Genomic DNA, 13,659 nt, shown 5'->3' on the forward strand with positions numbered 1-13,659 from the left:
CCAATGCAGGGCACACAGGTTTGATCCCTAGTTATGGGGCTAAGATCCCACATGCCATGTAGTAGAGCCAAAATAAAAAGAAAGATAGACATAAATGAATCGTCTTTCTCTGCATCTGAAGGTGGCTTCTTGTCCTCTCCCCTTGACTCCAGGTTGACCCTAGGTCTGCCTGAACAACAGAATGGGCTTTGAGTAATGCCGAGCCAGTTCTGAGTCTCACCTTAATGAGGACAGCCTCTCCTCCTTGCTTCCTTGGGCTTCCCTGGTGACTCAGTTGGTAAAGAACCTGCCTGCAATGTGGGAGACCTGGGTTCAATCCCTGGGTTGGGAAGATCCCCTGGAAAAGGGAACGGCTACCCATACCAGTATTCTGGCCTGGAGAATTCCATGGACTGTATAGTCCATGGGGTTGCAAAGAGGTCGACACGACTGAGTGACTTTCAGTTCACTCCCCTCCTTGCTCTGGGGACGCAGCCTCTCTGCACCCAGCTACCCCAGAGAAGCCAAGCCCAGACAAAAAAATCCATTCAAAAGCCAGCCAAGAGCCCCAGCTCAGCCCCCAGGTGACAGTCACATGTGCGAGTTATCATGGGTGCTCTGACCCATTGAGTCCCAGGAGACTGCAACCTCAGCTGACATTACATGGAGAAAAGGAACCACCCAGCTGAGCCCAGTCAACTCAGAGGCTGGTGGGAGAGTAAAATGACGAGTTTTAAGCCACTAAGCTGTTTTGAGATGATGGGGTGTTTTTTTGTTTTGCTGTACTGCACAGCTAGCAGGATCTTAGTTCCTCAACCAAGGACTGATTTCAGGACCCAGCAATGAAAGTGTGAGTCCGAACCATGGAAAGTCCTGGAGTGGGTTCTTTACAAAATACTTCTCATCCACATTTCAATTCACTGCATGCAGTCTTTCTCTGGCCATTCACACTCCTGCAAATCTGTTCCGGTAAAATTCATAATTTAACAAATTGTTGGGAAACATGATAGACACGTCCCATTCTTGCCTTATAGAAATTCCTGCTGCATTTGATTACTGACCATTCCTTGTTTAAAAATGCATGGGTAAACCCCCCCAAAAAAAATGCATGGGTAATAATACTTTCATATAGTTCAGAAACTGGAAAGCTTAAAACTGTCACCAGCAAGAAGCTTCCTCTCATGTTTTTTTCCCCACATCTGGCCAATTCCACTCCCATCTCTGTCCCAAATAGGTAAAAATCATTCGTATTTTGTAAGATATCTTCCTCGAGTTTCTATCTATACATACAAATATACATTATGTTTCTCCTCTTCCCACTTTTTAAACAAAATATGCATCTTACACACACTAGTCCACATTAACAATACATCCTGGAGGATTTTTACATGGTAGGAACTTGATTTTTTAAATCATATTCCTTAATTTAAAAAAAAAAAAAAAAAACTTCTGCAATATGACTAGTTTTAGATTAAAATGCTGTTTATCCCACAAAAAGGTAAGAGATTTTAGAACATAGGTGGCTCTTCCTTTTTAGATTCACAAATGGCCCCCCAAAAGCACTATTTCTGAGGCCTGCCCTTACAAGGAGACAAATTAATCAATAAGTATCATAATGGGCTTTTCCTATTTCATCTTGTAGTGTAAGATTTTTTTTATTGTAATAAGTGCCTGACATTAAGCTTCTGATTGCTGAAGCATCTATTTCAGAGACATCTATCTCAAATAAACACACTGCCAGATGCACAACAGGACAAAGGGTCAGGCACCCCTAGTCGTGAAGTCCCCCTTCACAAAAGCCCTGGATAACTTAGATAACTGATGATACTTGAGTGATCCCACTTTCCCCCTTTCTGCACTTCAATTCCTGCTCTTATGTTTTAAATTCACCTATAAAGAGTGAACCCAAGAAACCTTAGATATCGCATCCTTGACCCCAGTAAAGGCAGAACCCAAGTTAGCTCTCCTTCTCTCCCCACGATCTTGCTATGTGGCCCTGGGATGTGTCTGTGTAATCCACAGAGACTTGTGAGTCACAAACCTTGCCTTTCCAAGTTCTCTGGTGGTTGTTGCTGAGGTGTGTCTTGCAATCATATCAAGAACCACAAGCCTTGGACCAGCCACACCATCACAAGACTGGCTCCAGTCAGTGGAGTGTCTGTTGAGGCTCCCCCAGGTGGTACGGGCCCAGGGCATTTCTAGTTAATAGCATAAAACATAACTCTGCCAAACAAATATTTCAATTTCAGAGTTTAAGTAGACCCATGCTTGTACTTGAAGAGACATGGAGACAAAAATAGAGAAAAGAATGGGACCCAAAACACACAAATCACCTCCACCTGTGATAAGTTCAAGAGTCTTTCCCATCTCTGCTCAGTGTTATGTGACAGCCTGGGTCACATAATGGATACATATGCATGTATCCATTCTCCTACAAATTCCTCTTACACACACTAGTCCACATTAACAATACATCCTGGAGGATTTTTACATGATAGGAACTTGATTTTTTAAATCATATTCCTTAATTAAAAAAAAAAGGAGGAGGAATTTGTAGGAGAATGGATACATGCATATGTATGTATGAGTTCGTTTCTGTCCACCTGAAACTATCACAACATTGGTTAATCGGCTGTGAGTGTCATTGTGTGCTTAGTTGTGTCCAACTCTTTGTGACCCCACAGACATCCCTGGTGGCTCAGGCAGTAAAGAATCCACCTGTAATGTGGGAGACCTGGGTTCGATCCCTGGGTTGGGAAGATCCTCTAGAGAAGAATATGGCAACCCACTCCAGTATTCTTGCCTGGAGAATCCCCAAGGACAGGAGAGCCTGGCAGGCTACAGTCCATGGAACTGCAAACAGTCAGACATGACTGAGCAACTACTTTATTATTTTATTATTTAGACTATAGCCCACCAGGCTCCTCTGTCCATGGAATTATCCCAGAGTGGGTTGCCGTTTCCTCCTCCAGGGTATCTTCCTGACCCAGGGATCGAACAAGCATCTCCTGTGTCTCCTGTGTTGACAGGCGGATTCTTTACCACTGAGCCACCTGGGAAATCACTTTTAAAATCAGCTATACTCCAATAAAAAATATAAAGTTTAAAAAAAATACCAAGAGACTTCACTGGTGGTCCAGTGGCTAGGACTCCATGTTCCCAACGCAGGGGTCCTAGGTTTTCATCCCTGGTTGGGGAACTTAATCCCACATGCCACAACTAAGACTTGGCACAGCAAAATAAATAAATAATCTCATTTTTAAAAAAGGTCTTTCCTTTCATCTCATAACAGTAATGTATATTCAAGTAAAGCAGAAATAAAATGTTTCCCTGACATATACACAGGCATCCCACTTTGGTGAGAAGAATGTCTTGTTCAAATTATTCTTGTTAGAACAATTTGAGATTCATAAAAGGTAAAAGTAAATTAGTTCTTACCCTACCCCATACCGTAACACTCAAAATTTCAAATGGAAAGAAAGTTACACAAGCCATAGAAGGATAAGAAAATTACTTAAGATTTTGAGATGTCTAGGTCTTTTTAAGCAAAACATAAAACCAGGGGAAACTTTGGCAGATCTTGTACCTGAAAATTTAAATCTCCTGTAAGACAAAAGCCATCATAAACAAACTAAACATAAGTGTACCACAGAAACACATGTGACAAAGAATGCACAGATATATACTATATGTATACAAATCAATAAAAACGACTAACAATTCAACAAAAGTGTGGGCAAACAATATGGGAGGGCAATTCCAGAAAAAAATACAAATAACTAATAAATACATGAAAACACACTCAATTTAAATAACTGGGTAAATATAAATGGGAAAAAATGAAAAGATTTGCAGTATTTAGTGTAAGAATATGAAGAAACAGGTGCTCCCATACCTTGCTATTGGGATTAAATTGATATAAAATTTTTGGAACACAATTTAGTAGCATCAATCAGAATTTAAAATGGGTATTCTCTTTAACATAACAATTTTACACTGAGGAATCTCTCTTACGTGAATACATCTGTACAAAGGTCCAAAAGTCCTTGAGACTCTTACTTAACTTCTGTAAGTCTGATCCTTCATTGATAAAGTATGTATTAAAACATGCTTACCTCATTTGCTTATTAAGTGAGATAAATGGTCTGGTATATAAGTGTCAATAAATATTATATATACCTATTATACATTGATATTACAATTATCATCATTATCATCTCATTATTTTCTGGACTTATCGATAATTATAAATTATAAACAAAAATGTCCATCATATATTAAGAAGTAGCATGCATATGCACATATGTATACACATGAAATCTCCAAGACATGTGAGCAAAATCATATAAAATGTTTAAACTGTTTCCATTTATGTAACAATTTGTGTATGTGTCTGTGTGTGTTTGCATGTAAAGGGGAAGAGAAAAAATAAATATGTTTTATAAAGGTCTAAAAGATACCAAGCTATTATGTATGCCTAAAGTATTGGAACAAAAGGGAAAAGTGAAGAGACATACTTTCTCACTGTGAGTCACTCTGTGTTGCCTGGATTTTGATCTTTCTGAACAGCCAATAGAAGCTACAATGTTCCTTACAAAACCCGTGAACTTGACTTATCTGAAACCATAACAGTTGGACCATATGACTTCAGTCAACTCTAACCAATGTGGTCATCTAGTTTTTCAGATTAGAAATGAAAGAAGATAATGTATAATCTAGATTCTGCACACCACTTAGGATGTCAGAGATTTATACCTATTTTTTTATATACCTATTTTTTTAATGGGGTTGCTGAAGGTTTCTGGAAAATCATTTTATTGCTAAAAACAGCAGATTAATGAAGCATTTCTGAACACAATTATTTCATCTTATTCTGATGAAGGAACTCTTCATTTGAGAAACCTATAATACTTTTACATCCTTTGATTAATACCATACATATAAAGTCAAAGTGTCACTCAGTCATATCTGACTCTTTGCATATAGTTAACATATTAATATTTCATCCTCACAATAACCCTATGAGATAGCAACTACTATTATCCTATTTTACTGCTGTGGAAATAGGAGAAAGGGCCATAGGCCAGTCAGCTGGGACCTAAACCCACCACTCATCTCACAGTCTATGCTCGTCAACTACTCTGCTGTACTGGTTGGGCCCTAAGCATATACTGTGCCTTGCTCAGTCATGTCCAACTCTTTGTGACCCCATGGACTTTAGCCCGCCAGGCTCCTCTGTCCATGGGATTCTCTAGGCAAGAATACTGGAGTTGATTGCCCATTCCCTTCTCCAGGGGATCTTCCCAACCCAGGGATCGAACCCAGGTCTCCCATATTGTAGGCACATTCTTTACCATCTGAGCCACCAGGAAAGCCCCAATTATTAGTAATATGCTGACACAAGAGAATTCTCTAAAAAGATCTTCTGTTGTAAGGACAGTGCTCACATCCTTTCAGCACAGGGCCTCCTGTCAGTGACTCAAAGCTCACCTCCTCTCCCCCTGCTCCTGTGAGTGATGCCAGAGGGCCAGGTTGGCTGGAAAATATCTCACTACAACTTCTGCGTAATTGGAAATATTCACTATTAAAAGGCTTGCCAATCAGAATACCACATATATCCTAAAAGAGATAATGCCTAGGTTGCTCCTTTCCACTGTTCTCCTGCTAAATGAAACTATAATCTTCTCCTTTTTTTGAAAATTAAATAATTTTATTTATTGGCTGTGCTGGCTCTTCGTTGCTGTGTGGGCCTTCCTCTAGTTGCAGTGAGTGGGGACTACTCTCCATTGCCATGTGCAGGCTTCTCAATGCAGTGGCTTCTCCTGTTGATGAGCTCAGACTCTAGGGCACACAGGCTTCAGTAGCTGTGGCATGTGGGCTCATGTATGGACTTAGGTGATCCACAGCCTATGGGATCCTTGTGGACCAGAGATTGAACCCATGTCTCCTGTACTGGCAGGTGGATTCTTTACCACTGAGCCACCAGGGAAGCCCTAGCCTTCTCTTCTAATTCAAGATAAGGAAAATAGCTAACTAGAAGCCTTCATTCAAAAGGATAAAAATAGAAAAAATATAGAAAAAGAAAATTCCACCAAAACAATTCGCTGGATATGATATTAAATTCTACCTCAGAAGTGAGTGAGTTTGATATGACACCAGAAATTTCACCTGGCACAATATAGTTGTTATAAAACCATTAGAAGCACATTGTCATTAATTCCAATTAGCATTGATTATTTCTATTTGCCAAGCTCTGTGCTATGTAGTTGTAGATGTTATCTCATTTGTATCTCAAGCAATTTCTCACCCCATTTTACAGAAGAGGACTCTGGAGCTTAAGAAAATTAAGTATTTCCCCAAATTTAGCACAGGTCTCACTCCCAGGCTCCAGGTCTTAACCATTATACCTGTCACCATTCTATTGCTGAAAATAGCTGATTAGAGAATTTTTAAATATCTAATAATAAGAGAAGACTCTTGAGAGTCCCTTGGACTGCAAGGAGATCCAACCAGACCATTCTGAAGGAGATCAGCCCTGGGATTTCTTTGGAAGGAATGACGCTAAAGCTAAACTCCAGTACTTTGGCCACCTCATGCGAAGAGTTGACTCATTGGAAAAGACTCTGATGCTGAGAGGGATTGGGGGCAGGAGGAGAAGGGGACAACAGGGGATGAGATGGCTGGATGGCATCACTGACTCGATGGATGTGAGTCTGGGTGAACTTCAGGAGTTGGTGATGGACAGGGAGGCCTGGCATACTGCGATTCATGGGGTCGCACAGTCGGACACGACTGAGTGACTGAACTGAACTGAATGATAATAACCTATGGTATTGCTTATAACTTTATTTTGTTAGTATTTGTCAGGAAATATATCTGTGGACAATTTACCCCTAAATAAATATTTATAGCTTGTGATGAATCCATTTTATTCACTACACGACTAGAATTAGTACTAAAACAACTCAGCCTTAACCCCACAGAAGTTCAAAATAAATGTGGTAATGATTTCTTCTTTTAATGTTTACTGAACAAAACACGTATTTTAAAATAAGCAAACTGTTCTATGATATATAAAATAGATAACAAACAAGGACCTAATGTATAGAACAGAGAACTATACTTAATATTTTGTAATAACCTATAAGGAAAAAAAATGTGTGTGTGTGTGTGTGTGTTAGTTGTATCCAACTCTTTGGGATCCCATGTACTGTAGGGATCCAGGTGCCTCTGTGCATGGGATTTTCCAGACAAGAATAGCTGTCTTGGGAATTTCAGACAAGCAATGGGTTGCCATTCCCTTCACTATATATATATATATATATATATATATATATATATATATATATAACACAACTGTGAATCACTGTGCTGTACACTTGAAACCTACACAATATTGTATACCAACTATACTTCAATTTTTAAAAACCAAAAATAAATTTAATTTTTAAAACACAAAAAATAAGCAAACTCAGGAAGTGTTTTCAAGGTATACAAGCATTTAAAGTTAAATCACAGGAAATATTTTAAAATACTTCTTCAAAAACTATCTGAATGCATTTACATAAAGTATATAATTCCATAAGCAGAATATACAATAAGGATTTTTCAGGGCCAAAAATGCTTCATAACTATGAATATGTACAACCTGTAAAATAACCAACATTTTCACAAACCTGTTTTTATAGGCCTTTTTTGCTACCTTATGCTCATACCTAACTTTGTTGTTACCTATCACATTGTTAGTTCACACTGCCTACTACATATAGTATCAACTCTTCTGCAGAAAAAAAAAATTATCCTGAAATTTGTAAATTTCAATTAAAAAATGTGATACATTTTAATGATAAAAATAAGCTTTTATATAAATTATCTTATATAAGTTCATTTTGGAATTGAAATCAAAAAGTAATACTAGATTTTAGAGCAAATGCTTATGCATAAAAGTCACAAAGTTGTACCTTTGAAAAAAAATATTTGATGCTAAAAATCAACATTTTCCCAGGTGAAAACTGTTTAAGTCATTTTTTTTTCCTTCTTGAGTAAATTTAATGTAAATTAGTCTTTCCATTTCCTCAGTTCTTAAGATTAATTTCTTTTGTAAAGTTTTTAATAAAGTTCAGTTAAAGTATACTCAATAAAACTAGTTGTAGCATATTCATTTAACCACAAACCTATTTTACTCAAGTGATGATTAAATTATAAATCACTCAGGCAAATTATAATTGCTTTCTATTGTGCATATTTCTCAAAAACAGTAACACATATGTTTTTCAAAATCTTGAATATATTCCTTTCTAAGAGGCGTGTGTCTTTAATTACCAAAAGAGACTAGAAGTTGTTCAATGAACAATACTACTAAACTAAAATCTAAGTGTCATGATGTCCACTTATTTCATAAGATTAAATTCAGTACAATAAATAACCTGATTATCACTCTAGATTTTAATACTGTTCTCTATGCTCTACACTACTTAAGTGAACAGACAGATCAATTGCATGGCTATAAAATAATACATACTTTAAAAACACATACAAAATGTCTTACTATCTCACACTATGCAAATATCAAGCTTTTCATCTATATAAACTTAAACCTATGGTGTTCATTTTGGTGAGAGACAATAGAACAATGTAGCAATGCTGATTTTTTTCAGTTATGTAAGTACATGAAATACGGCACTTGTAAGAAGTCACCTTTCTCGGCCCCCTGGTATTTCTCTAAGGCAGTGTTTCTCAAATGGATAGTGGAACCTCTAAACTGCCTATATCAAGCTGCCCAGGTCCTTGCAAAAAATGCAGATTTCTCAGTTACCAAGCCACTGATGCAGAATCTCTAAGGCAGGGGGTCTGGGGTCCTAGGATCACTCTTATAGAAGCTGTGGTCAAAATCTTTTCTACAGTCTTAATCCTAAAAGTAAAATCCACAAAATGTTAAGTGGATTTAAAGAACAATTTTAATTTTCAAGTTGTACAAATGACATTTTATTTATTTATTTATTATATCCTAGACATTTATTTCTCACAGTTCTGGAGGTTAGAAAATCAAAAGATCAAGGCACTGGCAGATTCAATATGACAAAGACCATCTTCCTGGTACATAGATGGCATCTTCTTGAGGTGACAAATGACATTTTAAAATATAGGGGAAAGGCAATACCCTAAATTAAGAAATAAAATGTATTAAAAAAAATTTTTTTAATGTTTTAGTCTCGCTGCATGGCATGTGGGATCTTAGTTCCCCAACCAGGGATTGAACCCGTGCCTCTGGCAGTGGAAGCTTGGAGTCTTAACCACTGTACCTCCAAGAAGACCCTAAAATGTACTTTCAGAGCACGCTCAATCTTGCATTATGTATCATTTTGGTAAAGCAGAATATCACAGTGAGAGTATACAGTAAAGTAGAACAGAAACTGTAGTTAAGAACTTGAAGCAAAACCAAAGTATATTAATTAATCACAGAGTTTTGCAGTCTAGGAGCTTAAACATCAACATAAAGTTTGAATTCATAAAACGCCTGGAAATTCCATGTGTAAAAATCATTTAGCACTTTTTAATCCCTTAAAAAGACATCAATCTCCATGTATCAGAGCAAGGCATATTAATCAGGTTAAAAAAAAACTCCCAATGCCACATTTCAAAGCCAAACTCCAGTGAATTAGACCAAAAAGACCTATGTGTTACTCTGCAACCAAAATATGAAAAAACAAATCACGTAAAACATCCAAGTCAGTATCACCAGTAAATGGGACAAATCAATATTCCTGTGGAAGAGTGCATAAATTAAAGCTAGTCATGAGGAAATATCAAACAAACCCAAACCGAGAGACTTGCTCCAAAACAACTGTCCTGTACTGTTGAAAATGTTAAAACCATGAAATGAAGAAAAACCAAGAAATCATTACAGACAAGAAGAGACGACAACTAAAGGAAGTGCCTGAACCTGGATGGGCTCTTGACCCACAACATATGTTCAGAACTTCCCTCTTGGTATTTGAAGGACTGTAGTTGAGTTAGGCTTCCCTGGTGGCTCTGAGAGTCAAGAATTCGCCTGCAATGCAAGAGACCTGGGTTCAATCCCCAGGTTGGGAAGAACCCCTGGAGAAGGAAATGGCAACTCACTCCGGTATTCTTGCCTGGAGAATCCCATGGACAGAGGAGCCTAGCAGGCTCCATGGGATTGCAGAGTCGGACACGACTAAAATAACTTCACTTTCACTTCGTAGTTTAGATATTCTGTCAGTTTTAATTTCCTCATTTGGGTCATTGTACTGTGGCTGTTTAAGAGAATGCCCTTGTTCTTAAGATCATACACTGAAGAAATGGTTCACAAAATATTTCAAATAGAATGTTACAGCAAAATCACAAAATGTTAACAAGTAGGGATTCAAGTGAAGACTAGCATTCTTGCAACTTTCTTGTAAATTTGAAATTCTTTCAAAACAAAAAGTGAACCATATATTTTTAAAAGCTGGAAAAGGAACACTAGAAAAAAAGATAAAATTTTAAGAACATATTTTTAAGCTTCCAGTCTGGAGGAACAACAAATGTCTATCTGTTTCATAAATTTAGACTAAACAAACTGAATTTTCAATTTCATTTAATGCCTTCATATTGGAATTACAAAACTATGTTGCTCTTTTTATCGTGTATATATATGTATATTCCAGATCTATGTATATATTAATGGAAAATACGTCTACATTTTATACATTCATTTAAATCTTGCTTCTTACAGTTATTCTTCCTTCAGTGTTGCACCTTGATGATTTAACAGTTGCATATCTGTAAGGGTTTGAAAATAAATTTAAACCAGAATATTACCTATTTAATGGCAGTCTGATACACTTATACACATGAGTAACAAAGAACCTTGCCACATCTGGATGGGGAGAAAGGATACATATTTATGTATGGCTGAGTCCCTCTGCTGTCCACCTGAAACTATCACAACCTAGTTAATCAGCTATACGTCAACATACATTCAAAGTTTTTAAAAAGCCAATAAACTCTGCCACATCAGGTTACCTATGCACCCAATTTTGTTAAAGCACAAGTAATCATTTCACACTGTGATTTTCTAACCAATCTGACCTAGTAATTACGTCAGAGGTTCACAGTGTATGTTGGATAGACAGACGTATGCTAGGAGGAAGATGTTAATTCCCTAAAACAGTCCTTGGCACACAATGAGCACAAATATTCTTCGGGGCAGAGAGGAGGGGAATGGATTACTGCACAATCTTATATCACTTCTGTAATATATCACCAGAAACCATGAGATAGTGGCATAATAATTAGATGCTTAACAATCTGAAGATGTAATGTTTCTGAGATCCTACAGATGTCAAAGAACAAAAGCCTTTGGTGAAAAGTGACTTTTTAATATTTATTTTGGCATTTTCATTAAGTTATAACTATTAGGGAAGTTGCTTTATTAATATCAAACTGAGGTACTTCCCTGGCAGTCCAATGGTTAAGAATCTGTGTGGAATCTGTGCTTCCACTATAGGGGATGCAGGTTCAATCCCTGGTTGGGGAATTAAGATCCCACATGCCACATGATATAGCCAAAGAACAACAACAAAAATAACAAATTGAGAACCATGAAAAGTTAAAAAAAAAAAAAAAGACTGTGGAAAAATTTTTAAATGCATATTATATCTATTATTGTGTGATATATTAAACTATAAAGCTATGAAAAATTTAAAACTAGAATTGTAAGGAATGTCAAATCCCATTGGAAGTTACTAGCATCAAAATTTCTTAGTATATGGTTTGTCAAATCCAAAATCTTCAGGACTGAATTCAAAATCTATTTGATTCAAGCCTGATGTGCATACTCAAAGGAATGTTATAGTGGCTTTTGGAGATTTTCTAAAGAAGATTCTATCACAGGAGACAAGTGCAAAGGACTTTCAAATATTTCTCCCTATTGCAATCAAATTACCATTTAAGCACTTTATTTTCTACACAAAAGATGGCTGAGAATTAGCTGAAATAAAAGATCCCGAAGATAAACTAAATTTAAAGTTTAGGCATACTTTGAGCATATTAACATAGTCTCTGAATAGTCTGATGTATTGCATTTTTATTAAAGTTGATCACAATTGCTACTTCAAGATATTCCATCACTTAAGGGGAAAAAAAGAGTATTAAATCTGCTGGTTAGGCATACAAGGTGAATTAATGCAAATTTTAGGAAGAAGACTGAAAATACCTTTCATAAGACAGGCATCTAACAGGATAAGCATGTGAACTTCTTGTACTATGTTACCAAAGGGGAAAAGTCCCTGAAAATTTCTTCCATATAAAAATTCAAGATAAAAACAATCAAAGTCAAATAAATACACAATGAACATTGCATTTTTGAAAATTAGTAACCTAATATTACAGAGAAAATATTAAAGTGTAATAAAAGAAATAGCACCTTTTAAAAATCAAGTTGTCTAAGATGTAAGTTTACAAAACTATTCTGAACTACAAATTTCCACATGAAATCATTTGAAGAGGAAGTGATAACACAAAGTAAGCAATTCTGAAAAAGTGAAAAGTTACGTGTCAACTATAAATGGAAAAAATAAAGAACAATTAAAGCCAAAATTATACCTACACATCTATAGCAAGCAAAAAATTCCTTTTTTTTAAAGTCACATATTTAAAATTCTCTTTAAAACAGGTCAGGAAAGCAATGTACCTTAATATTAGAGGGGAAAATTTTAAAGGATATACTTAAGAATTAAAGCATGATTAGATTATCTTCAGTATATCTTTCTATTAAACATGTGGACAGAAGCTTTATTATAAGACTTATTACTGGTCAACAAAATTCAGAATAAAATAAGTCTATTTTAGATTATATCCTAAATTTCTGTTACCTAAGTACCAAAAAGGTATATCACAAGATGAATTTCATTAGATGATCCCACAGTATAGAGCAGCCTTTTTCAGCCAGAGTTCTCAATGTAACAGACCCAATGTTACCATCAGACTCGATATTATCATTTTTCCTTTTACAAGTGAAACTAGGTATACACTTATATTCTTTCTAATCTGTTAAAATCCTTACAGTTGGAAAGGTTGACCTTGAGTAGTCAATTCAAATGAAAATAAATGTGCTTAGCAGTAATTTCAATGGCCTAAACACATTTCTAAAGACTATTTTCCAACTGTGACATTTTCTTGAATATTTTTGACTTTTATATGGCTACTTTATCTAAATCAAAAGATTTATCCTAGCAAATTATGTCCACGTTTCCAAAAGCTGTTATTAATCAAAAATGCTACCTGTTATACTTCAGAGAAATAGACCCTGGGTTCAAGAAATGCCAATACATTATTAACAAGTTATTATAATTCTGTATTTAGTTTCATTTATAAATATCACACAAATATCACTGGCAGGCATCATAATGTTAAATCATTAAACTAATTTTTAAATATTGATTTTAAAAGCTTTGAACCTATGTAGCAAAAATTACTTAGTGAAACTTAAAAACTACTGAAGCTTTTGCCCCACCCCCACCCCAGGTAATAAATATACCCAATTATTTTTTTTGATGATCATCACCTACCCAGGAGTTTATACTCGTAGCAAATGGAGCTGGCACAATCCGAAGACAAATATTGGCAAATACCACGTGCCCCAAGTTATAGTTTAAGAAATAAAACAACCCGCAA

This window comes from Bubalus kerabau, chromosome 13 (assembly GCF_029407905.1).
Source record: "Bubalus kerabau isolate K-KA32 ecotype Philippines breed swamp buffalo chromosome 13, PCC_UOA_SB_1v2, whole genome shotgun sequence".
NCBI classification, from domain to species: Eukaryota; Metazoa; Chordata; class Mammalia; order Artiodactyla; family Bovidae; genus Bubalus; species Bubalus kerabau.